Here is a 27,037-nt window from a genome sequence, read left to right as displayed (position 1 = left end):
ATCAAACCTGGGACCGTTCAGTCCGCAGACTGATGCTCTATCCATTGAGCCAAACTGGTTTCAGCTATATACTTTTATTACCAATGTCACTCCAATAAATTCAACTTAGGAAGGAAGGAAGGAAGGAAGGAAGGAAGGAAGGAAGGAAGGAAGGAAGGAAGGAAGGAAGGAAGGAAGGAAGGAAGGGAAGGAAGGGAAGGAAAGGAAAATTATGAATGGCAGAATAGTAGTATTTGTTCCTTTTCTGATTTATTATAGATTGTGTTTCCTTCCTCCCCAATTCAGTGTATTTATTAAATTGGCTTTCAATTCCTCCTCTCATTGGATAACAACAAGTTCAACATGTTACTTATATAGGAAAGGCTAAAGCTAGGCCAGGAGTAGGGAACCTTTTTTCCTGTCCAGGGCCTTTTGGGTATTTATAACACCATTCACTTAATAAATTAATTCAATATAACTTTATGCTGCTATGAAAAAAGCTCATTGAATTTTGAATCCTGCCTGCAGTTGCCTTGGCAGGGCAAGACCCAATGATACAGCCTGCCGGCTGACCGTTTCCTACCCCTGCTTTAGGCCAAAATCAGTGCTCAATTTTAACTGAAATCCTGATGTTATAATAGCCTTGTGGAAAGAATTTGCTTTTTATTATTATATCTAGAGGCTAATCTGAATTTTTTTAGTCACCAACTGTATGAGTTTGAACAAGTTACATAATTTTTAATATCTTTATAGTTTTAATAATTTTATATTTGGGTTAACTAAACATTTCATATGAATTTATTGTGAAAATAAAATCAGTTCACATCTCTAAAGTACATTTTAAAGTGCCTAACCCATAGACAATGGTTATTAAATTGTAGTTAAAATTAATTTATCAAAATAATCTCATACATGATAGAGTAGAGTGATTTATTAATGATATTAAATATAGCTTCTATGATAGAGTTCACTTTTAAGCTCACTAGTGCAAAGAATTTAATTTTAAATCTGCCATCTTTCATATTGATGTCAAGATCTATGAAGGTCTGAGATTTTACCCTACAAGTAAGCTAAAAATACTCTGCCAAAAATTCATGTCTGCCTGCAAAGACTCAAGACTGTTGCATAAGAGATAAAGGGCATTTTATGACTCACAGCAATAAGAGTGGTCAACATTACATCACTTGTACTAGTTTCCCAAGCCATCATAATTCCCACATATCAAGCTCCATGTGATGCCTGCACACACAGTGGGTGGTGTTAGAGGGAAACCCAATCCTCTATAATAAATGCTTAATATGCTAAGTGTCCAGTGGACCGGTCAGCTGTTCAACCAATCAAAGTGTTATATGCTAATGAAATACTCAACCACTCATTATGATTCATGCTAATCACTAGGAGGCAGATGCTCTGACCAGTAGGTTAGCTTGCTTGCTGGGTTCTGGCCAATCAGTACTGATTGAAATGGGTTGGACACACCCTGGAGCCCTCTTGTGGTCCCTTCCCGGACAGTCAACCTCCCGCATCCTTCCCTAGCCCGAATTGTGCACTGGTGGGGTCTCTCAGCCTAGTCTGCACCTTCTCACAATTCAGGACCCCTTGAGAGATGTTGGAGAGCGGGTTTCAGTACAATCTCGCAGGCCACACCCAGGGATCCCACTGGTGCACAAATTAGTGCACCAAAGCTCCAGTGTTTTAAAAAAGCCTGCTAGAAACCTAGATAACAACGTTTACCCTGGAGAGAGACATTGTATCATTTTTAATGTGAACAGCAAACCCGTCTTCTGTTCTGGAAGACACTCTCTAACTTTCAAAACTATTTGCTTTATAGGCAATCTTGAAAGGTAATAATGGAGGAAAAATTGTTAATGCCTCTGCTCAGGAGACAGAGTCAAGAAACTCATAGAGAATTGTCTCCCAACAACAGGTATAATGACAACTTTGGCTTTTTTAGTATAAAAATTAGGAAAATGTTTCATAAACACAATATTAATTTACAGTTGTTTAAAGTGTTCAAATTGCTGAATTCTATCAAAACTATGTGTTTACAGGCATGGTAAGGGATTTCAATTACGTGTAGATGTCTTAATATTGTTTCAGAGAGGGAACAGAATTATGAGGTTTTGAGGATATAGTTTAAGTATATAATTCAATGTGAGGGCTTGATTAAAATTGTTTCATGATATAATAGTTAAGAATTCGTGAACAGGACAAAGCTAAAATTTTAAGTAAAAGTTCCATAAGTAAGTGGTATTTATTAAAAGCTAACAGTTTGATGCTTATTTTGCTGTTGTTGCTGTTAATTCTTTCCTGAGAATATTTTGCCCCATTGATTTTTAGGGAGAGTGGGAAGGAGGGGGAGAGAGAGAAACATCAATATTAGAGAGACACACTGATTGGCTGCCCCCTGCATGCATCCCAACAAGGGCCTAGGATGAGCCTGCAACCGAAGTACCTGGCCTTTATAGGAGTCAAACCCACAATCCTTCATTCCGCAGGTTGATAATCTAACCATTGAATAAAATCTGCTGGGGCCAGTCTGATGTTTATCTTAAAGAGATTTTCAAAAGTCTTGAATGAACAAAATTGTTACTTGCATCTTTTATCTTTCCAGGTATAATTTTCTGGAACAGCAAGAGTAAGTGTAAGATTAGATTAAACATGAAGATTAACCTGTGTGTGTACAAGTGATTTAAGTTCTCCAAATCCAAATGACCTTCAATCAAAACTGGCCATAATTATATATGAGACTGAATTGGTGGTGGTGGTGGTGTGTGTGTGTGTGTGTCTGTTCATTTTTTTTAATAGATTCATTTTATATCTTGAAGAAAATAGTGAGGAAAAGGGGCAAAACACATAATTTACCAAATTAAAAATTGACCACAATCTCAGGAAATAATCAATTTAAGATAAATAAATATATGTAGAGAGAAATAAATTGGGTAGAAATGTTAAATATAGAAATAAAAATGCTAACTGACTAGTAGAATTTGCTAAAAGGATGATCTTAGGATAGAGTCATCTTAATATAAGAAGGAATTCTTTCATTCAGTGCAATAAAGAAAAACAATTCCAATCATAATACTTGATCTTTTAAGTAGATATACATATATAATCTTACTTAGAAAATACTTGAGTAGTGTTTTTTAGAAGATGAATACAAATATTTACAATTTACAGCCAGCTGAGAGTTAATTCATGTCTGTCTAGGTGTTCAATGTTTCTTTTTCTACTTTATCTTTTTGTATAGACCTGATTTTTTTTCAAAGTCAAAAGTTGCATCAACCACTATAAACAAGGGTTGATTAAGAAGCAAAGAGAGTCCTCAAGATTACGATGGAGTATAAGAGAATCAATGAGAGAAAAAGCACTTGAGAAAACAAAAGTAACTTTATGTTCCCATAAGAATTCTCCAAGCTTAATATTCTCAAAAGAGGCTGTCTAGAAGATAAAATATTTTCTTTAAAATAAACTTTCACGTTTAGCTGATTTGCCTCAGTGGATAGAGCCGTGATCTGCAGACTAAAGGGTCCCAGGTTTCATGCCTGCATTGAAGGCTCAATTTCCAGTAGGGGGCAAACAGCAGGCAGCCAATTAATAATTCTCTCTCATCATTGATGTTTCTATCTCTTTCTCCCTCTCCTTTCCTCTCTGAAATCAATAAAAATATATATATAAAAAAATAAAATAACCTTTCAGATTTCAACAATACCTTTGTTGCATAGAACAAAATTAGGGTCCTATAATCAATGTGTTACAGACACCATTTGATCACCAGAGTCAGAGTGTGAGGGATGACCCCAACCTCAATGCCTGTCTTTTCATATCAATGAATTTATAGGAGAGACCTTGCTTGCATTTTGACTAAGCCAATTTTATTAAAGCAATTAAAGCATGTACCTTTATTAAAGAAGCAAGGCAAGCAAATCTATACATCTGGCTTATGAAGCACAGGCAGGCTCTCAACTAATCTGAATTTAGTAGAGATTAATTCTCAAGATCTCTTTTCATTTGCCATGGCCTTCCCAGAACTCATGAGAAGCATCTGGCAGCTTTACCTTGCCAAGCCAGGAGACTGCTGGCTTCTCTGCTTAAGTAGTAAAACTGTTTTTGTTTTTGTTTTTCCCTTTTCCCTCCCCTCCTCCCCTACTTTCCTGCATTCTCTTCTTAGGGAGGCTTTTAACCACTTGCTCTCATACCCTTGGCTGGGGATGATAATGGCTTGTGATTTACAAGCTGGCTGCAAATTGTTCACCTTATTTTAACTTTCTTTATCTCAACTTCCCTATTCCCCCCTGTCCTGGAATCCTGTAGCAAATGGCCTTACACTTTCTAGGGATAGTATTAAAATGTGAGAAAGGGCAGCAATAATAGGTGTAAATTTAAAATGTTCACTTTACTTTAATTCAAACAGAGATGGGCAGCTTTTTAAATAGTTTGGCGGGCTTCTTTTTCTTTCATCCTGGTTTTTATCTCAGTTTTTTTATTGAAGATATGCACTGGCTGTATTACTAGGAAACACATTAATAAAACACACTAAAGCTGCAACCTCTAAAATCACCTATAGTTGTAATAAATATTAACTTAATCTGACTCTTTTACTTACATATTTCTAAATTTGGATATGGTATAAAAATGCAATAGCATCTAACAGAGAATACGTAGATGAAAGAACACACTAGAATGACTATTCCAGAGAAAGAGGAGATCTATTGAAATGTGAGATGGGACCTCTAAAAGCAGCAGATTGAGAGTCAGTGTGACACCAGCAATTGAGGACCAACTATTAGCATATTGTAATAGCTGAATTGAGTTGTCACAGAAGATCTAGACAGGCTTTAGAGTGGATGACTGCACAGATCAATATAAAAACTTTAAAATTATATGTTTCAAAATGAACTCTTATTATTATTATTTAATATAACTTTATTGTTGAAAGTATTATAGATGTCTTCTTCCCTTACCCCCATTTACCTCCTGCATTTCCCCGACTCCTACACCCTCCCCAGGACTTCCTTCTTCTTCCCTCATGAAAAAAAAATGATGATAAATTAATGCAATTTAACTTCAATGGAAAGACACAGCCAAGATGACACATTTAATGTTCCTTAGCTTTAGGTCCACTCTGATAACAGAATCAGAGTCGAGGCTTGTCTGAGGTGAATTTTCTATTTTATTTTATTTTTAAAAATATATTTTTATTTACTTCAGAGAGGAAGGGAGAGGGAGAGAGAGATAGAAACATCGATAATGAGAGAGAATCATTGATCGACTGCCTCCTGCACCTCCCATACTAAGGATCTAGTTCGTAACCTGGGCATGTGCCCTGACCAGGAATTGAACAACCCTGAAGGGAGAGGGAGACAGAGATAGGAATAACAATGAAGCATGACCTTCTGCTACATAGGTCGATGCTCAATCACTGAATCATGCTGGCTGGGCAAGGCTAGTTTATTTTAGGATGTGATCTCTGGTAGAAAGTAGAATTCAGGGTAGGGAGAGTGAAATAGGAAAGGAGGAAAAGCCAATATAAGAATGCATTTTTGAGTTGGAAGCTTTTTGAGCAAGTGTAACCTTTCCCACTAGTACCTTCTGAGAAGCCTTATAAAATGGACCACAGAATTGCCCACCCTAACACATAACAGGAAAATCTTTGTTCAACACTCTTTGTCCTCACTGCTCCAGGGTGGCCCTGTTGACATTAATTCCTTATACTTTCAGGTCACCAAGTCAGCAGGGCTAGCTAATATCCATGTGGATCTCCAGGACAGGAATCACATAATAAAAATCCTCAATTTAATGCAAGGCTCTGTGAGATTGCATATGTAAAAGCTTTTTAGGCTTGCATGGATCTGCTTGCTGCAACCAGATGATTTTTCAAATAGTGTACAATGTATACCCAATAGAAAAGATAGCTATTTAGAACAATGATACTGTATTGAAATCTAGGTTGAGGTTAGCTGTGGTCATATGAAAAGCAATGTGGGAGGGTAATAATTTTAATGATTCAAAAAGCAGCAGCATACTAGTGTATTTGACTCCCAGAATCAATATATTTTTTACTCCTTTTCTTTATATGATGAAATTATTTTTAGGTATAATAATGAAATTAAATAAGAAATAACCATCAGCAAAACAAGAAAGCACATAGTGAATTAAGTAATTCCAAAGTTTTTGTTCCATGGTGGAGTTGGGCTTGGCGCATCTTCAGGCTATTTCCAGCCCATCAGTCCATTATGTGGTGTCCACATGACTCTGAACCCCCTGCAATAAGAGAGCCCCTGCAATAAGAGAGCCAGGAGCCCAGCACACAAAGAAGCAGGACTTCTTTATTTAGGAGCTTAAATATCTCAGATATTGAGCCATTACAGCGGCCATATCTATCTTAGCCAATGACCTGCAGGAGGCAGTCGATCAATGATTCTCTCTCATTATCGATGTTTCTATCTCTCTCTCCCTCTCCCTTCCCAGGAGTGAGTGGCAGCCAAGTATCTTCCCTATGTCATTCACACTTTATTGGGCATGGGCTTATATGTCTTTCCCTTTGCTCCTTTCCAGTTTGTTAATAGCCAGGTTATTACAATGGTATTACTTATGATAATACAAGTACAATTTTTATTTTTTATTTTTATTTTTTTAAATATATTCTATTGATTTTGTCCAGAGAGGAAGGGAGATAGAAAGTTAGAAATATCGATGAGAGAGAGTCATCGATCAGCTGCCTCTTGCACACCCCCTACTGGGGATATGCCCGCAACCAAGGTACATGCCCTTGACCGGAATCGAACCCGGGACCCTTCAGTCCCCAAGCCGACGCTCTATCCATTGAGCCAAACCGGTTTCGGCTACAAGTACAATTTTTAAATATCACAGTAAAAAACAAGGAAAATATAGGTGATGATTAAAACACTTATAAAAAAACACACATTTATTTCTATATATAAAAGGCTAATATGCAAAATGCCTCCTCAGGAGTTCCATCAGGAGACTGAGAGTTCGACCTCTTTTTATGATGTATGCTGACCACCAAGGGTGGTGCCAAACAAAGGAAGGCCCTGGCAAGCAGCTTAAAGTCCTCGATCTGCCCTGATTACCAGTCAGGCCTGGGAACCTTACCTATGCACAAATTTCTTGCACCCAGCCTCTGGTGTGTGTATACATACACACACACACACACACACACACACACACACACACACACTAAAGGAGGCCTGGTGCATGAAATTTGTGCACGGAGGGTGTGTGTGTCCCTCAGCCCAGCCTGCACCCTCTCCAATCTGGGACCACTCAAGGGATGTTCGACTGCCTGTTTAGGCCCAATTCTGGTGGTATCGGGCCTAAACGTGCAGTCAGCCATCATTCTCACATAGAGGACTGCTGGCTCCCAACCACTCCCCTGCCTGCCTGCCTGATTGCCCCTAACTGCTTCTGCCTGCCAGCTTGATAACCCCGTAACCACTCCCCTGCTAGCCTGATTGATGCCTAACAGTTCCCATGCCAACCTGATTGCCCCTACCTGCACTCCCCTGCTGTCCTGGTCACCCCTATCTGTCCTCCCCTCCCTACCTGGTTGCCCCCCCAACTTCCCACCCCTACAGACCTAGTTGGCTTAAACTGCCCTCCCCTTCAGGCCTGGTCCCCCTCAACTGCCTAACCATGTAGGCTTGGTCCTTCCTCCATCTGCCTTCCTCTGCAGGCCTGATACCACCCAAACTACCCTCATTTGCAGCCCTGGTACCCCTAAAACTACCCTCGCTTTCAGGGCTGGTTGCCCCCAACTGCCCTCCCTTGCAGGCCTGGTCCCCCCCACTGCCATACCCTGCTGATCTGGTACCCCCTCAACTGCCCTCCTCTGCCTGCCATCTTGTTGCAGTCATCTTGTGTCCACATGGGGGCAGCCATCTTTGACCTCGTGGGGGTGGCTATCTTGTGTGTTAGAGTGATGATCAATTTGCATATTACTCTTTTATTAGATAGAAATAATACTGTTCTATACTGGTAATAAATGATAGCATTACATTTTAGGGTTGAGCCTTAAGTTCTATAAAGTTCAATGAATTTGTTAAAATCTAGATTTTTCATATATTAATATTTCATAAATAGTATAATCATATTATTCAATTTTTCATTCATAATTGATAAAAATCATTTTATAATTTTTTATTTTCAAAAAGTTTAACTTGATGTGACAATTATTCAAAGGAAAATTTATTAAATATAATAACTAGTTTGGCAGAGATGAATAAGTTAGAAATTTCAAATAAAATCTACATTTCCATAGTTTATTTGTATCTTTATTTCTTCCAGGTTGATTTTAGAATATTTCTAGTATTTCTGTAGTACAAAAAAATCTTCACCAGATAATTCACCATAAATTTCTATTACATTTAATAAAATTACCTTTGACGTTTAATTTTTCAGAGAAAAATCACTAAATGTTAGTGTACATTGATTTCATTTGATCCTGTGTTTTAGAAAAATGTTTTAGTTGTTAGCAACAATTGAGTCATTCAGACAATCTATATGATAATTTCTGATGATGTACCATCCTTATACTTTATCCTTGTGGGCATAATTTTTCTTTTAAATTTAACTTTTTTTTCCTACACTCACGTTCAGTGTTTTTACATGTTAGAGTGAAGTTGATAGTCTTCATTTTCTTCTTTGAGCCAGTCTTCAAAGATTGGTATTTCCCTGTAGATATTTCAAGTTTGATTGTGGCTATTTGTAATATTTGTAACATTTTAATATTCATATCTCAAAGTTTGCCTTCCAATTAAAGACAATATAGGATATATATATATATATATGGCAGAAAATAATATTTGAGCTGATCCTCCTGTGCCCACATTTCCTGTGGATCACCCAGTATCTCATAGGTTAAATTAACTTTAAGATTTTTTAAAATTCCTGTACATCCAGCTTCAAATTAGCACTCCACCTTTTAAGAAAGTCTTTGGTAATTATATCTATATTTTATAACATTTTCCATTGTGATGAGACTGGAAAGGATGGATTTATTTCTTAAATATCCCCCCCAAAAAAATATATCGCTGAGGAAATCTTGCTATAAGAGTGAATTAACTCAAGCTGTAGAGAATATTGTGTTCAAGGAACAAATGAAAATGTAGGATTAATTAAACATTTTGCTTCAATGCTATCATGCATATTAACCAGAATTCTATTGTTGCCATATCTTTGAACATTGTGTAGTTTTTTCAGGCCATTTTTCTGGGAAATAGAGCAAAAGATCAAAATTTATTTCATCTTGACCATCTTCAACATTGATATGTCTAACCAAATTATATAAATAATCAGAGTGCAAAGCTTTGGGAATGCTGTTAAGAATTTCAAGTGACTTTGCATTTTTATTATTTGTAACTATATGTTCTGTGATGTAATTTCCCAGAAGATGAATTCAATTATTTGGATCAGTCTCTCTACAGAAGAAAATAACATAATGATGCTTACAAAATGTTCTTTCAACTTGGGTCATAATTTGAGAGTGATTACTTTGACTTCAACATCATGCCCTTTATTTGCTGATGACATAGTTTTTATGATCAGAGGATAAAAATTTTTGTTTGGATGAAAAAATACTTAAATCTAAATGTAATCTGAATAGTCTCTTTTTTTTTAAATCTATTTATATATAATCACTAGAGGCCTGGTGCACAAAATTCGTGCACAGGGGTACCTCAGTCCAACCTGCATCCTCTCCAATCCAGTAGCTTTCAGGGGATGTCCTACTGATGGCTTAGGCCCACTTCCTGTGGTTCTCTGCACTCTGCAGGGCCTGGGGGCTTTGCTGCAGCCATGGAGACAAAGCCCCCATGCCCTGCTATTTGCTCTCTGTCTGCTGGGCCTGGGAGGCTTTGCCACTGTTGCACAAACGAAGCCCCCAGGCCCTGTTGTCTGGGCTCTGCCTGCCAGGCCTGGGGGCTTCCCCACCACCACATCACTAAGAAAGCCCTCATTTCCTGCTGCCAGGCCATTGCCCTCCCACTCCCTGTAGGGCTGACAGGACTGGAAACTCCCACAGAGCTGAGGGGATTGGGCACCATGACCTTGTGGCTGTGGTTGCCACCATCTTTGTTGGGTTAATATGCATACTCAGCCTGATTGGTTGGTGGGCATCGTGGAGGTATGGCCAATTTGTATATTTCTCTTTAATTGGTGTGGATAGACTAGTTTTTAGATATGTTGCCAAAATCTCTTATTTTTTAAGAAGATAGATATTGTTCAAGATATCTCAACATCAGGGATTTGGGGTATGCTTTTCATCAGACTTAAAGTGATTTATTATGCTGGACAATTCAGATTTTGTCTCATTATCTACAAACAAATAAAATAAACATTTTTTTTTTCATTTCAAACAACTTACATAGACTCTTAACATTTTTCTACCTTATGGATAGTGTATAAAGACTATAAAAATCATAAAGTGGATAAGAGTTGATTTCCTCCTTTGTACTTTTCTCATTCTTACTCAATTGCATAACAAATTTCTTATTATGTGGTTCAATTAACTCCCAATCCCCTGGAACCATTACTGACCAAGTAGTAACATCACAATGCATTAACATTTTATTTATCACACCCCTTCATCAAAGTCTTAGTCTTGATCTTTGCAAGAATATATTATTATTAGGTTGACATTTGATAGTACTTTTTTTCTCTTCAATATTATTAAAGTTTAAAAATTATTCATTTTTATATTTTATCTGTATCATTTAAAATTGTTTAATATATATATATATTTACTGATTTCAGAGAGGAAGGGAGAGAGAGAGGGAGAGAGATAGAAATATCAATGATGAGAGAGGATCATTGGTTGGTTGCTTCCTACATGCCCTCTATTAGGGATTGAATCAACAGCTCGGGCATGTGCCTTTGACCTAAATCAAACCCACGACTCTTCAGCCTGCAAGGTAATGCTCTATTCACTGATCCAAACCTGCTAGAGTTGGATAATTTAAATTTTACCTTCGTTATTTTGTGGGTACTTTGGATATGCAAGCCTAAATTTTCAAGCAAATTTTAAGAACTATATGCAATATTTAATGTATTATACTTCTCAAAGTCTTAATTACTTTCCATATTGCTTTTTTGCTGCTACTGTATTCTAAAATTACATTGTTTTATGTTGATAAGAGTTCCCCACTTCAAAATTTTCTTTAAAACTTAGAGTAATTATGAACAAGCTTTTGGTTTCACAATAATATAGCAAATGAATTCAGGTTCTTCCAAATTCCTGCAGGAAAAATAAATAAATAAATAAAGGCATAACCCTGTAGTCAACAGTTTACTTTCAAGTAAATACCATAAACTGATCCTTAGATTAAAGTCTGATATAATAATTTATTTAAATGATCATACATTAATAAATATATTTTATTATAAGAAAAACAAAAAATGTTTAATTTAAGTAAGTCCTGAATTGCTCCACTGGTGTGACATTTTATTTTTATGATTTGTGTTCTGTTTTAAACAAAACATTAACAAGTAGAATAATAAAACCAAATTTAAATATAATATTAAAATCAGTAAAATATATACATGAACTAATTTGAATTTATCAAACAAAAAATGTACTCTTCTGAGTTCACACATTACTTCATTCTATTGAGTTCTAAGATAAAATCCAAAACTTCCAGGAGATATACAGAATGACAGAGTTAAAATAATTTAATTTCTTCATCTATATATTGTATTTATTGTCCTACTACTGTTCATTTGTGTCACCTTTGCAAATAGTAACATATGATACTTCATTTGTTGGTGACACATACTATATCCAAAGGAAATTCAAATTATTACAAATCATTAGAAACTTAATTTGGAGAAGAATGACTATATCTGAGTTCAGTTGAGTTGAGATTCTACCCTATAACTATAAATTCTCTGAATTAAGTTTATGTATATATATTTGCCTAAGAAACCGATATGACTGAACAACTGGAACCACTGGTCAACCGGTCACTCATATGACACGGTCCTTTCCTCTGGTTGGCTGGCCTACTTCCTGTGGCCACTACCCCTGTTTTGCCAACCTCCTGCAGCCCCTCCCCTTGGTCAGCTGCCTCCCCCCCATTAGCCCCAACTAGGGGACTGTCTGCCAACCTGTCATGATCCCTTCCCCCAGCCATAGGGCCCCCTGACCAGCCTGTCAACCTTCTGGGGTCCCTCTCCCAGGCTGGCCAGCCCCCCAATAGGCCTCAATCACCTGCCAGGCCTAGGGACCCAACCCATGCATAATTCTTGCACAGTATTTAATAAAAGACACATAATATAATATGTCAATTTATATATATATATATATATATATATAGACATATATATAGATATATATTAATATATTTTTAATATATTTTTAATTAATTTTACAGAAAGAAAAAGGGAGAAGGAGAAGGAGAGAAATATAGATTAGCTGATTTCTGCATGGCCCCTACTGGGGATTAAGCCCACAACACAGATGTGTGCCCCCACCAGAAACTGGCCAGAGAAACATATATATGTTTTTTAAATTAGACTACACCCACAAAAACTTTTTAACTTAAACTGACAAAAGATTTCTCAGGGAAAAGTATTTTATTACTCACATTGTTCAAAATTGCTGGACCATGGTGGTAATAAAAACATGGACATCTTTTATTTTGACATTATTTTGTTCTTTTATATTGAAGTTATATAAACTTGCACTCCTTTACTGTCTGCTTTAAGGCAGAATGCTACCTCTGCATTGCCCATCATCTTTATATACAAAACCCTGATATACAAGTAGACTGAAAGGTGGAAAAACTGAACAACTGGTCGCTATGGCGTGCGCTGACCACCAGTGGGCATGAGCAGGACATGGCGGGTGTCAGTAGCAGGCAGCAGAACACAGAACATGGTGGACTTCGGCCATTGCATAATGCTGGAGCAGGTGAGCTAGGGTGCCACATCAGGGCAGAGTGCCAAGTCACTGTCATTGGGGTGAGCCTCTGGTGGTTACTGAAAATTCTATACTCCCACACACTGCAGTCCCACTGGGCACTTTCACCTGCTGCCAGGGCCAGTCCTGTTTGCACCCACTGCTGGCACCATAGCTGCCTCTCACATTTGCTGTTGGCCCCAATCACCCCTCAGGGCCTCTCTACCTCACCTGCTCCTGAGGGGCAATCAGGGTTGGCAGCCACCTCTCGCACCTGCAGCCGGCACTGGAGTCACCACTGGCACCTGCTGTTGGTGCCTTGTGCTGGTCCAAATTGCTTGGTGTCATCAGTGGGTATTCTTGGCAGCTGCCAGCTCAATCATCTCTGAGGGCTCTCCACTTCCCCCTGCTCCTGAAAGACAATCTAGGTAGCAGCCACCATGCACACCTTGTAACTGGAAATTCTCTGGCCCCACTCGCACCAGTTGCTGGCACTGGAACCAATCGCTCCACACTGTCAGCATCAGCAGATATGAGTGGACTGGCACCATCAGTGCATGGGAGTTGCAGTGGCAGGAGCAGGGCTGCCGACAGACAAGGTACCAGCGTCAGTGGTGGGAGGGGCCAAGCTGCAGCATGGAGGATGAGCTAAGACCTGCCCCTTGTGTCCACCACAGCTTCAGGGCCCACAGTTCCTTTTAAGGTGCATGAATATGTGCACTTGGCCCCTAGTACAATATAACTAGAGGCCTAGTGCATGGATTTGTGCACTGGTGGGGTCCCTTAGCCTGGCCTGCATCCTCTTGCAATCTGGGACCCCTAGGGTATGTCAGACTGCTTGTTTCAGCCTGATCCCTGCAGGGCCTGGGTCCTGGCAGTCCAACATCTCCTAAGAGATGTAGTAGTGCTCAAAGCAGTGGTGGACAGGGAGGAGCCCGAGCCCAGTCTAGGTGCCATGCAGCTCCCACTATCCCAGCCCTGCTGTGCCTGCCATCACCAGCCAGGAGCATTGTTACTGAGGCAGGAGAGGCTCACACCACAGCAGTTGCAATCACCAGCTGTGAGCAGGCATCTAGCTCCTAGCTGAGCGGTGCTCCTACTGTGGGAGCTGACCATCATGGGGCAGCTCCTGCATTGAGCATCTGTCAGTGCATGTCAGAGCGACCGGTCAAATGGTTAACTGGTAGAATGGTCAAATGGTCGCTTAGGGTTTTATATATCTATCTATCTATATCTATCTATCTATCTATCTATCTATCTATCTATCTAGATAGATAGATAGATAGATATAGATAGATAGATATAGATAGATAGATATAGATATAGATAGATATAGATATAGATATAGATATAGATATAGATATAGATATAGTTATAGATATAGATATAGATTATTAAAGAGTGCAGTTTTCATTAATAATCAATGCTTTGGCAAACCTAGTACTGATTGACTTATTATCTCTTACTATAAGAAGTCTACAAAACTGACTTCAGGGAAAGTTAGAAAAAACAAGTTTCTGGGTCAGAAAACAATGAGAAAGAGAAAGGACAGCTAGTATTCAGGTCCAGTTGACATTAATAATTTAAGAAGACCAATTTAGGAAGCACTTTTAAGTGTTGTGACATGAGTCATTCTCAAAAGATTAGGAGGTGGTAAAAAAAAAAAAAAAAAAAAAAAAAAAAAAAAAAAAAAAAAAAACCTTTGAAGATTTTTTTTTTATTATTATAGTAAAAAGATATAGAATACCTGAAACCAGTTTGGCTCAGTGGATAGAGCACTGGCCTGTGGACTGAAAGGTCCCAGGTTCAATTCCAGTCAGGAGCACGTACCTTGGTTGCAGGCATATCCCCAGTAGGGGGTGTGCAAGAGGCAGCGGATCTATGTTTCTCTCTCATCGATGTTTCTAGCTCTCTATCCCTCTCTCTTCCACTCTGTAAAAACCCAATAAAATATATAGAATAATATATATGCTATTTTCCTAGAAATTTCAAAATCAATGGAAAATCAATACTTTGAGGTTATATGGCAGAGTTACTGGTAACAAGTATAGTTTCAGGTAAAAATTATCTAGTCTAGTAAACAGAAGTTGGCTTCTGAGCCTATGTGGTTCCATGGTAAGATGTAATGGTGGTAGTCCCCATTTACCTACTTTTAAATGGGCAATTTTGTTATTTTTTTTGAAACTAAGTACATCAAGTGACAATTACCAATTAGAATGCTGACGCTTGATAGATGTTCTAAAATGGTAGCCATTAATGATATTACTATTACTATTATTATTGATTTTCAACAGAATTTTACACTATAACAAAACAGTTAGCTGATTTAATAAGCTTAAGCTCTGGTGCCATATAGATTATAGTCCCTTTTTATTAACTATTGATTCTTTAATGGTATTTCTCATTTTCAAATGTATTGATGCATTGAGCAGAAGTATCTGATCCAATCTTTCTGTCTTTCCCCTTTCTCATTTATCTAGTCCAGTCTACTGGAATGCAATGAGGAACATACTTGATATATTTCTGAATGGAGCCAGCATATTTTTGACACTGTTCACTGAGCTTAAACAGCTCTTCTTGAAATTGAGTTGCGTTTTTTTTATTATTGCCTCTGTTATTAACTACTATACTGCTTCAAAGCCTTCTTACAATTTATGTGTCACTGCCATAAAAAAATAAAAGTTAGGCTATGAATTTGGAGTTTGCCACACTTGCTTATGAGAAAAAGAGAAACAATTCAAAGAGCCATTGCTGGGAAAGAATACTATGAAATGATATAGATTCAGAACCTGGTACAAGATTATAGCTTCCAAATACATATTTAAAGAACACAATGTTCAGAGCATAAATGAATGACTATTTTAAAAATATTGGCAACAATATTGTATTAATAAGCCAAGTAATTCTTCCATTTGTCATGTGTGCCTTTTTCTTTATTCTTCAATTCTTAGGAATTATCTTTGAATCTTAAGAAAATGAAAACATAAAACTGTCCATGATAAACTTATTTAGTTGTAGTATAAGAAAGCATACTTCTGAACTGAATGAATACAAGAATATTTTAATGTCTCTAGCAGTCTGGGCATACAAGGGAAAAAGTTAGCCCTGGGCAGTGTGGCTCACTTGGTTGGGCATGATCCTGTGTGAGGAAAGATTGGCAATTCAGTAAAGTCAGGGCACATATTGGGCTTGATCCCCAGTGGAGGGCATGCAGTAAGTAAGCAGCTGGCTGATATTTATTTTTCTCTCCCTTCCTTTCTCTATAAAAATCAATTCAAATACATTTTTTTAATTTAGATATATTTTTATTGATTTCAGAGAGGAAGAAAGAGCTAGAAACAATAAGGATGAGAGAGAATAATTGAATACCCCATACTGGGGCTGGAGACTGCAACCCAGGCATATTTTTGACACTGGAATTGAACAGTTACCTCCTGTTTCATAGATTGACACTCAACTAGTGAGCCATGCCAAGCAAGCTTTAAAAAAAGTTTAAATAAGCTCAGAGTTAAAGATCCCTACATTGTAGACTTCATGGAGCTTATATTGTCCAATTCACGGACTTGCCCTTTTTTCACTTAGAGTTTTGCATTTGTCATCACCTCAGAGCTATAGTCACTTCTTCCTCACTGTTAGTTTTAAAGTACATTAGAAATTACTTCTTCCTGAAAGTTTTCCAGAGCTGTTAGATTACTGCCTCCTATTTCTTTTTGTTCTTCTATATTACTTTGTACTTTTCTCTATTTGTTCAAATGTGTGTTGTTGTTTTGTCTATTTCACTATTGAGAACTTATAAGTATTATGAAGCCTGGAAACTTGCCTCTTTAAACTGCACTATTTTCCCCACTGATAAGAATAGCATATGATAATAATCTAATAAAAGGGTAATATGCAAATTGACCATCACTCCAACACACAAGATGGCCACCCTGATGTAGTCAAAGATGGCCATCCCTATGTCAACAAAAGATGGCCACCATAAAATGGCTGTCACAAAATGGCCAGCAGGGACTGGCAGTTGGGGGGCACCAGGCCTGCAGGGGAGGGCAGTTAGGGGCAATCAGGCCAGCAGGGGAGCAGTTAGCAATTGATCAGGCTGGCAGGGGAGTGGTTAGGGGGTGATCAGGCTGGCAGGCAGAAGCAGTTAGGGGCAATCTGGCAGGCAGGCAGGCAGGCAGGCGAGTAGTTGGGAGCCAGCAGTCCTGGATTGTGAGAGAGATGCCCAACTGCCCTTGAAGGGGCCCAGATTGGAAATGGTGCAGGCTAGGTTGAGGGACACGGCCCCTATGCACAAATTTTGTACACCAGGCCTTTAGTCCTATCTAATATAAGAGTAATATGCAAATTAACCATCACTACATGACAAAATGGTGGTTCCTTTAGCCACAAGATGGTGGTGCACAGTCCTCTAAGCCTCACTGGAGTCTCAGCAGAATAAACAGTCTGGCAGAATGCTGCCCACAGGCCCTCCTGAACCTTTATAAAAACAAAAACAAATTAACTCCCCACAGAGCAATCCTGTCTCAGCCCCAACCTGGGGTCTCACCCTGGCAGGGTGCTCGGCCCCATGGAGTGATCCTGTTCCAACCCCAGCCTGGAGTCTCAGCCACTAAGTCACACCAGCCAGGCAGATATGGAGGAATCTATCTTAAATGCATATATATATATATATATATATATATATATATATACACACATGTATATATATATATATATATAATATAGAAGAATGGAAAGGGATAGAAAGCTAGAAACACCTATGAGAGAGAAATATTGATCATCTGCCTTCTGTATACTACCAACTGGGTATGTGCCCCTAACCAAGGTACATGGCCTTGACTGGAATTGAACCTGGGACCCTTGAGTCTGCAGGCCATCACTCCATCCACTGAACCAAATCAGTTAGGGCTGTTCAATATGTTGAAGAAAAAACCCTATCTAATAAAGAGGAAATATGCAGGGGACGACATTTGGGGTTGACTGTGCTGTCTGGGGTGGGCAGTTGGGGAGGATCAGGCTGACAGAGGAGCTATTAGGTGTTGATCCAAGCTGACAGGGGGATGGTTAGGGGGTGGTCATACAGGCAGGCCAAAGTGGTTAGGAGCAATCAGGAAGGCAGGCGAGCAGTTGGGGGCCCACAGTCCCAGATTGTGAGAGGGATATCTGGCTGCCTGTTTAGACCCGACAGTTGGACATACTGCAAAGTGTCCCAGATTGGAGAGGATACAGGTTGGGCTGAGGGACACACACCCCCGAGGACAAATTTCATGCACCAGGCCTCTAGTGAGCTATTCCCTGGTGGTTAGTGCACACCCACAGACAACCTCCTGCAGCCCCTCTCTGCAACCAGCCAACCTCCCATGGCCACCCTACCCCAGCCAGCCAGCCAAACTCCCAGGGCCCCTCTCCCAGGCCAGCTGCCCACCCCTTCCCCCCGCAATATGCCTTGATCACCAGCCAGGCCCACCTATGCATGAATTTGTACACTGGGCCTCTAGTGCTTCTATATTTGTTGAATAAGTATTTAAATGAATAAATAAAAAGGGAGTGACCATGTTGAGTATGATGAGAAGGGTAGTAGCATCATGGAGTGCAGAATACAGAGAAAATAAAACTCATAGAACTGATAGTGGCTGTGAGCAAAGCCATGATAAAAAAACAAGTTTTCTTATTTGTAGTCCACAGTACACTTGCCTTAATTAATCATAGCCCTATGGTTATGTAAGTTACGGTAAACTAAAAGTAAAGTAACAAGTGTTTTAATAAACTGTTTCTTTAAAATTCACTTTGGGTTAATATCTACATTCATCTTTATGACTTTTTAAATTCAGGTACATAAAAGTTTCTCCAGAACTGTAACTCATTTGTTCTACTTTACATCTCTAAAGAGCAAGATTTCTACAAATGAATAAGGAATCACAACAACTGGACTTTTACAGCTGAGATATATATAGTCCTATAAATAAATCAATATTTTTATTTGTGTTCTATAGTCAAAGCATTTTTTTCTTTCATAAATTAAGCATTAATGATTTTGTAAGTGATGCTGGACTTCAATGAAAAGTTTATCAGAAAACTAAAAAAGTATTCCTTTGTGGGATATTAAAATAGATAAATAGCAGTGCTACATGGCCTGCATTGAGCAAGATAAGTACCTAGATTTTAAAGACCCAATTTGATCTCACTCTAAGATTATACTTTCAGAAGATTTCAGAGAAGAGTAGAATAACTCATTTTTGTTGTAGATAGACAGTGTGGGTATAAAAGAACAGAGAAATAACATAGCAGCCTTCCAAACAGAAAAAATTAATAACACTTATTCAAGCTAATAAGTATTCCTTTAAATCTCCACCTTCTTTCTTAAAGAGGAAATGAAAAATAATATATATCAAGAGAAAGAGGTCAGAGAGGATATTTTGTATCTTTCCTGCATTCTTCCTTACAAAGACAATCCTATCTAATAAAAAAGTAATATACAAATTACCATCACTCCAACACACAAGATGGCTGCTCCCATGTGGACACAAGATGGCTGCCACAAGATGGCTGGCAGGGGAGGGCAGTTGTGGGTGATTAGGCCATCAAGGAAGGGTAGTTGGGAAGGACCAGGCTTGCAGGGGGCAGTTGGTGGGAACCAGGCCTACAGGGGAGGGAAATTATGGGCTACCTGGCTGGCAGGGGAGGGCAGTTAGGGGTGACCAGGCCAGTAGGGACAATCTGGCTGAGAGGGGAGCAATTAGGCATCAATCAGGCTGACAGGGGAGTGGTTATGGGGTTATAAGGCTGACAAGCAGAAGGGTTTAAGGGCAATCAGGCAGGCAAGTGGTTGGGAGCCAGCAGTCAAAGATTGTGAGGCATGGTTGTTTCTATCTCTCCTCCTTCTCCCTTCCTCTCTGAAATCAATGAAAATCTATTTTAAAAAATAAGAGAATAAGATTGCTTTGCTATAATGCCAAGTAAGTTGTGTCATTCATTGTCCCTGATGAAGCCTGAGCAGCTCAGTTGCTAAGTGACTTTGCTGGGTTCTTATCAAATAAAATCCATGGAGAAGCAACTATGCCCACCATGCATTTAGGCTATAAAGACCAAAAGTTGGGGAGGACAGAGTGCTTCTAGGGTAGGACCCAGTGAGTGTCAGCACTGAGAGGCAGGGAAGATGGGGGAATGCCCATTGCCTGGAAGCACCAGAAGGTCTGGGAGATGCAAATCTGCTGGGGGCCTGGTCAGGCCCCGTGCTTCAAGAGGTCAGGTCCAGAGGGAGGGCAGGCGTGCAGTTCTGGGGATCCCCTTCCTAAAAGTCTCCTCCTCCTCCCCTTAGCCCCCTAACCTGTCCATTTGGATGAAGGGGGTGGGAAGCAGGTACGCAATGCCTGGGCAGGACACCCCTCAATCCCAGATCTCTCCAGGGCAGGGGAGGGGTGTTTGTATTGGTTTATTTGATTCTTCTTACACATTGAAGCGGGTGGCAGGGGAGTGTCTTCCAGACATGATTTCCTTCAGCTTGCTCACTAGAGCTGCCCCATGTGATGCCTTTTCCCTTCCTTCCTGCTGCCCCGAGCTAAAGTGCATGAGATCGCAGGCACAAAACTGGGCCCCCTGTTGTATTGCGTGGAGATTGCTCCACGGTAAACTGCCTAATCCAGGCAGGATTGGGGTCATTCACTGTGGGAAAGGCTTGATTTAAACAAAACTGCCACTTAGATAGGTGTAGGCTGAGCCATTTGTGGAGGGTTTATCATCCCTTCTGGCTGTTTCCTTGGAAACCACAAACTCTAGATAGCACAGCTGGAGGCCACCCCAGTGGCTGGGCGCCTTTGGGCCGAGCTGTGTGGGGGCCACCTCCACCAGGGGGCCACCCTAGTCCAGGTCGTGCGGAGGCCCTCCTGGTAATGGCAGTCCCCACCCAGCCGCTCCTGTTGTGCGTGCCTCCTGCTGAACATTCGTGACGTTATGGCATCCATGCTAATTTGCATATTTCTCTATTATTATATAGGAAGTAATATCAAAATAAATATAACTTTGGATTTTAAATTGTTTGAATCCTGGTTTCCTCTTATCATATGAAACTTTTAATACCCTGTGATAATACCCTCTTATTACTAAAGACAGACACATAACTGATGCTATAGTTTCTGAGTTTAATATACAAAAAAAAAAATTACTCATATAACATGTGTTGAAACGTGACCAAAATAGCCTCAGAAGGCTTTTCCAAATATGACCAATTAAAACTGTTGTGAGTTAAATTCCTGGATACAGTAAAAAATATATATATATATCCAATAGTTCCACAGGGGGTTTGTCCTACCAGATAGAGTGTCAGTCTGAGGACCGAAGAGTCCTGGTTTGATTCCAGAAAAGGGCACATACCTTGGTTTCAGGCCCTGGTTGGGTGTATGCAGGAGGCAATCAACTGATGTGTTTCTCTCATACTGATGTTTCTCTCTGTCTTTGCTTATCTCTTCCACTCTCCCTAAAAATCAATGGGAAAATGTCCTTGGGTGAGAATTAATGACAACAAAAATGTTCAGTAGTTTATAAATTTTATCTGTGTTTTAAAAAGAAGTTTTATATTTGATAATTTTTGATTACCTTGATAATTGTATACACTTTCTTTAATATAATGGAATAATTTTATTCTAATTGCATACATACACACATAGCACACATGCATACCCCTTCCATAAATGTGCTCTCAGTTGAGATATGTTTCCCATTATGTTTGATTATTATTTTTAAAATATACATTTTATTGATTTCAGAGAGGAAGGGAGAGGGAAAGAGAGATAGAAACATCAATGATGAAAGAGAATCATTGATGGGCTGCCTCCTACATACCTCCCACTAGGGATAGAGCCTGCAACCTGGGCATTTGCCTTGACTGGAATCTAACCATGACCTCCTGATTGATAGGTTGATGGTCAACCACTGAGCTATGCTGGCTGGAAATGTTTGATTATTTACAAAGCTATAGTTAGAATCACTAATTTCAATTTTATTATTTGTTTCTTTATCATCATCATCATCATCATCATCATCAACGTCATCATAACATCACTATGCTCCAAGCCAATGTTTTGAATTATTTTACATTATGCCTTCTTAGTCTCTTTTTTATTTAAATATTTCTCAAGTTACTTTTATTATACTATTAATTGCACATTACATTCTATAATATCCCCACCCCCCCCCCCCCCCTTTTTCTTTTTACTTGGTGGCTTAAACCTTTCTAGACTGAAATCAACCATGATGGAGACTATGACATAAAGAATACTGTTGCAAATTTACGCACATGCAGTACTCAGTGTGGTGGGTGGAAAATTATGGGATTCATGATAATATATCTTTTTTTTATTCTGAAATTCTTACTTATTAGCTTTACTACTTCAGAGAAGCCAGTTTATTGATTTCCACAATATTGTGGTAAAGAAAATGTGATAATTGAAATTATAGTGAAACATAAAGTATTTCATAATTCAAGGCTATAAAAATGGAACAGTGATTTCTTTGTGAAACACCTACAAGATCCTCAGAAAGTATTTTCTTCTGATCTGGGAATTGGAATGCAGTGGATGGCTATGTTTGGTAAAAGTCACTTACATTCCTATAATGATGGCCCTTATTAATTGGAAGTTGCCCTGACCTCCAAAAAGTCACATTTTTTTTTTTGAACATTTAGGATATAGTATGCATAGGCTTCTACTTCAAAAGCAGAGAATTGGTTCAGATCTCATCTATCTCATATGCTAATGTGCAAATTGACTGAACAGTGGAACGACTGGTTGCTGTGATGCGCACTGACCATCAGGGGACAGATGCTCAATGCAGGAGCTGCCCCCTCCGTGGTCACTGTGCCGGCTCCCACGGGGGAAGAGGATACCACTCAGCCAGAAGCTGGGCTCAGGTCTGGCAGGCACATCAGCGGTGGTGGGATCCTCTCCCGCCTCAGCAGCAGCACTGAGGATGTGTGACTGCCATATTAGTCGAACATCCGCCAAGGGCTCGTGGAGGGCACAGACAAGGCTGAGGAACTCCCCCTTAGTTCACAAATTTCATCTACTGGACCTCTACTCTATAATAATAAAAGAGTAATATGTTAATCAACCAAACGGCTAAACAGCAGAACAACTGTCCAGATGACCTTCCAGACAACGCCGGGCTGCTGGCCTACTCTTATAGCAATTTCATGCATTGGGCCTCTGGTAGAATATCATGGCAAATGTTTAAGAGTCCAGAATCAGTCTGTCTGATTTTAAATGCTGGTTTTCAATATCAAGCTTTGGAACCTTGGCCAAGTTACTGCATGACTCAGATTATAATACATGATAGCAGGATGTGACATGTTTAGCAATATGTTTAGAGTTTAAACAATATCATAAGAACAGTCAATTAATTTTAGTGTTTGTTTTGTTGTTTCTGTTATTATTATTAAAGGTTTTAAAGACAAAAACAAAACAAAACTGTAGACTTGAAAATGACCTTCTTTAGAACCTTAGGAAGACATATATCTTAGTTCTATAACTTATTAATGAATCAATCAAATTTAATTAATTAAATCCTTTCAAATATAACTGCTTATCTCACTGAATTTCAAAGAGTAGCTTATAACTTGGTACTATATTACTAAATGTGAAACATTTTCCAAATTGCAAGTGGATAATAGAGAAAGACAAGATATTAAGACTGTTTTATAGATCCTTTGGGATTTTATTTGAAGAAATAATTAATTCAATATTCACTTAAATATGTTCAGAACTTAAAATACTTTGATCATTCTTGGTTGTAATGACGGCTTACTTGACTGTATTGCATTCAACTATACTATGAAGTAGAATATCTTTAAATTTCTAATTAGACAATTGTGCAGATAATTACCCCTTAAAAGCTTATATGAATACAGAATATGAATATTTGATCCTATTTTCTAAATATTCAAGTCAAACTTTATTATAGGAAGACTAGTCATTTACAAATAAATTAGACATGGCTCTTTATTTAAATGTTATGTCTTTTTCAGTTGATGATTATTGTGTTTGACACTGCTGTCCTGAAATGAGAATATGTAACTTCATAGCCAAAAGAATATTTTTAGGATGCCATCTTGTTCTTTGTGGAAAGTGCTTTAGTTCTATTTTCATATTAGCAAAGATAATGTTAGCTAAAGGGGATTGAAAATGTTAATCTCATATATAAGTTGAAGTTTAGAATCTTTAATTAACCTTTTATATTTCTTTATTTAAAAATAAGGAGGAAATATGATTTTTATATTATAATCATTCTAGAAAAAAACTTTTCTCCTGGAAACATTTTGCTTTATACTAACTTTGTAAAAATGATCTTAATAGTTTCATATTTGTTAGTGAGAAGTTACTGAGTTTGTACTATGAACAGCCTGCTAAATGAAGAATAAGAGAATGAGATTAAATATCATACCAACTATGTTATACTATCAAGGTCCCTGCATACAGGGCCTACTGAGATTTAAGTTCAAACAGGAGAATTGAGATTTCCTGTCTGTCAGCAATAGCTATCAAATACTGGGGAGGGATCCCCTCCATATAGGGGCTGCTGAAAACAGAGCAGAAATACTGAAAACATTTTTAGGAACCCAGTGCTAACATAAAGCACACAAAAATTCAAGCAATTGTTGAAGGAATTTTAAGCCTCAGGAGTACTGAAGAGCCTAAACTAACACCAAATCCAATTCAATTATTTCCTCAATACCCATAAGAATGTATATAAACAGAAGAGGAAGTATACTGACTTTAGGCATAAATTCTATTTACCTTATATTATACAATATTATAGTAATATGTGGTGAAAAGAAATAAATAAGAATGTGTAAAACCTTTATGGATAAAATTTTAAGACTTCATAATATATTAAAAATATCTTAAATGTAGATATATACTATTTAATTAGATTTAAAAAGCTTAATATTAAAGTAGATTTTAATATTGATATTTAGATTCAATAAAATATTAGAATCATGAATGTATTTTGTAGTATTTGATATGGCAAGTCTAAAATTTTAATATAAATTCAATTGTTTACAGATGGCCAACTGACAGTCAAATAGTGGCTTTATGTGAACTTGATAAGACAGAGATAAAATTGGCAGATTTAGAAAGTCTCATCCTTTTGTTGTGGTTGTTGATGCAAGTATCTGATCAAAAAAGGAATTGAATTCTTACCTCAAAAAATATACAGTTAAAAATTCAAAGAAAATATGTAAATATGTAGTACACTAATGTTCAAAATATAGTATAGGTTCAAAATGTCCTATAATCATTATAAATATTTTTCTTATGCTGTATGAGAAAATGAAACAGAAGCACCCTGGCTGGATGGCTCAGTTGGTTGAGCATCATCCCATGCACCAAAAGGTTGATAGTTCCATTCCCCAGGTCAGGGCACATGCCCATGCTGCAGGCTCAGTTCCCAGTAGAGGGCTGCAGGAGGCAACTGATTTCACATTGCTGTCTCTCTCTCCCTCTCCTTCCTCTCTCCCTAAAGATTAATAAAATAAAATATTTAAAATATTTTATGAAATATTAATAAACTAGAGGCCTGGTATATAAAATTCTTGCACTTGGCAGGGGGTTGTTGTCCCATAGCCCAGCCTGCTCCCTCTCATAGAACAGGAGCCTCCAGGGGGTATCTGTCTAATGGCTTAGGCCAGTGGTCGGCAAACTGTGGCTCCTAAGCCACCTGTGGTTTGCAAGCCATGGTCTGCCTCTCTATTGACTAATGAGTTTGTAGACCACTTCATATGGTATTACCCCTACTCAGAAGTTTTGACTTCAGGTTATAGACATTAGAACATTATTAAAAATTTTTAAGTGTTTTTTCCTAAGGCAAAGGTCAGCAAACTCATTAGTCAACAGAGCGGAAAACCACAGCTTGCAAGCCACAGTTTTTTGTTTTTTTTTTTATTTTAATTTTTTTATTTTTTAATATATTTTATTGATTTTTTTGCCCCCCCCCTCCCTCCCATACATACCCTCCTTCCCCAGAGTTTTATGTCCATTGGTTGTACTTATATGCATGTACACAAGTCCTTCGGTTGATCTATTATAATATCTCCCCCAGATCTTCCTCCCCTCCCCACTGTAATTTGACAGTCTGCCTGTTGGCAAGCCACAGTTTGAGACCACTGGCTTAGACCCACTCCCCAAGCTGGCTCCTGCCACCACTGCTGTGCTCACCAGCTGTTAGCTTGGAGCAGGGTTTCTGGCTGAGTTGTGCTCCCTCTGTGGGAGCACACTCACCATCAGGGGGCAGTTCCTGCTTTGAATGTCTGGCCCCTTGTGGTCAGTGCGCATCACAGCAACTGGTCATTCTACCATTTGGTAGATTTGCATATTAGCCTTTTATTATGTAGTATTATGTAGGCTTATCTAACATTAACAAGTTAAACTTATTAAAAGTCTATAAGGAAGTGGAAAGAAACACTACAAATTCCTGGAATGAATTTAACTGTTGAAAGATTTGTTATCTAATATAAAAATAATATTTAGAAATCAACATGAAAAGAACAAACTAAGAAAAATATTTTCAAAGAAGAGAAAGTAGAAATTGCCTATCATTTTGATAGATAAGTAGAAATAGGTAGGTAGATAAGTAGCTAGATGTGACACAATAGATATATAGGTAATCAGGGTAAAATAGAGTGACACCTAAGCTAAAGGTAGTAACTATCAGTATTTTCTACACATGAAATGAACATCTTTTAGAAAACAAATGTTGGTAATGGCTAGATATGGAGTAGCAAGCATTGCAGGTGGAATATTAATTGGCAAAATTGCTTTAAATAATTGAGCACACCTTAAAACCTGAGTATTCCACTTCTAGGTATCTGACACAGAGAACTTTTATACTTCTGAACCATATACACATCTGAATGTAAATGTCAGCACATATATGTTTGATATAGCTCTCAACTTGTAAGCTCTCTCTTAACCTGGATGGCATTATAAGGCTATTTTCATAAGGCTTTATTTTATTACAGTACATTTCTTTTAAAGCACATTTCTTTTAACAGTACATATGTGTTTCATATATTCTTTATATGTTTGCTACATACTTAAAAATTTTAAATTATATTTTATGGGGGAAAAGGGAGACTTAAGTACTACTATT

Source organism: Pipistrellus kuhlii, unplaced genomic scaffold (genome assembly GCF_014108245.1).
Source record: "Pipistrellus kuhlii isolate mPipKuh1 unplaced genomic scaffold, mPipKuh1.p scaffold_m20_p_3, whole genome shotgun sequence".
NCBI lineage: Eukaryota > Metazoa > Chordata > Mammalia > Chiroptera > Vespertilionidae > Pipistrellus > Pipistrellus kuhlii.
This window is presented reverse-complemented; position numbering follows the sequence as displayed.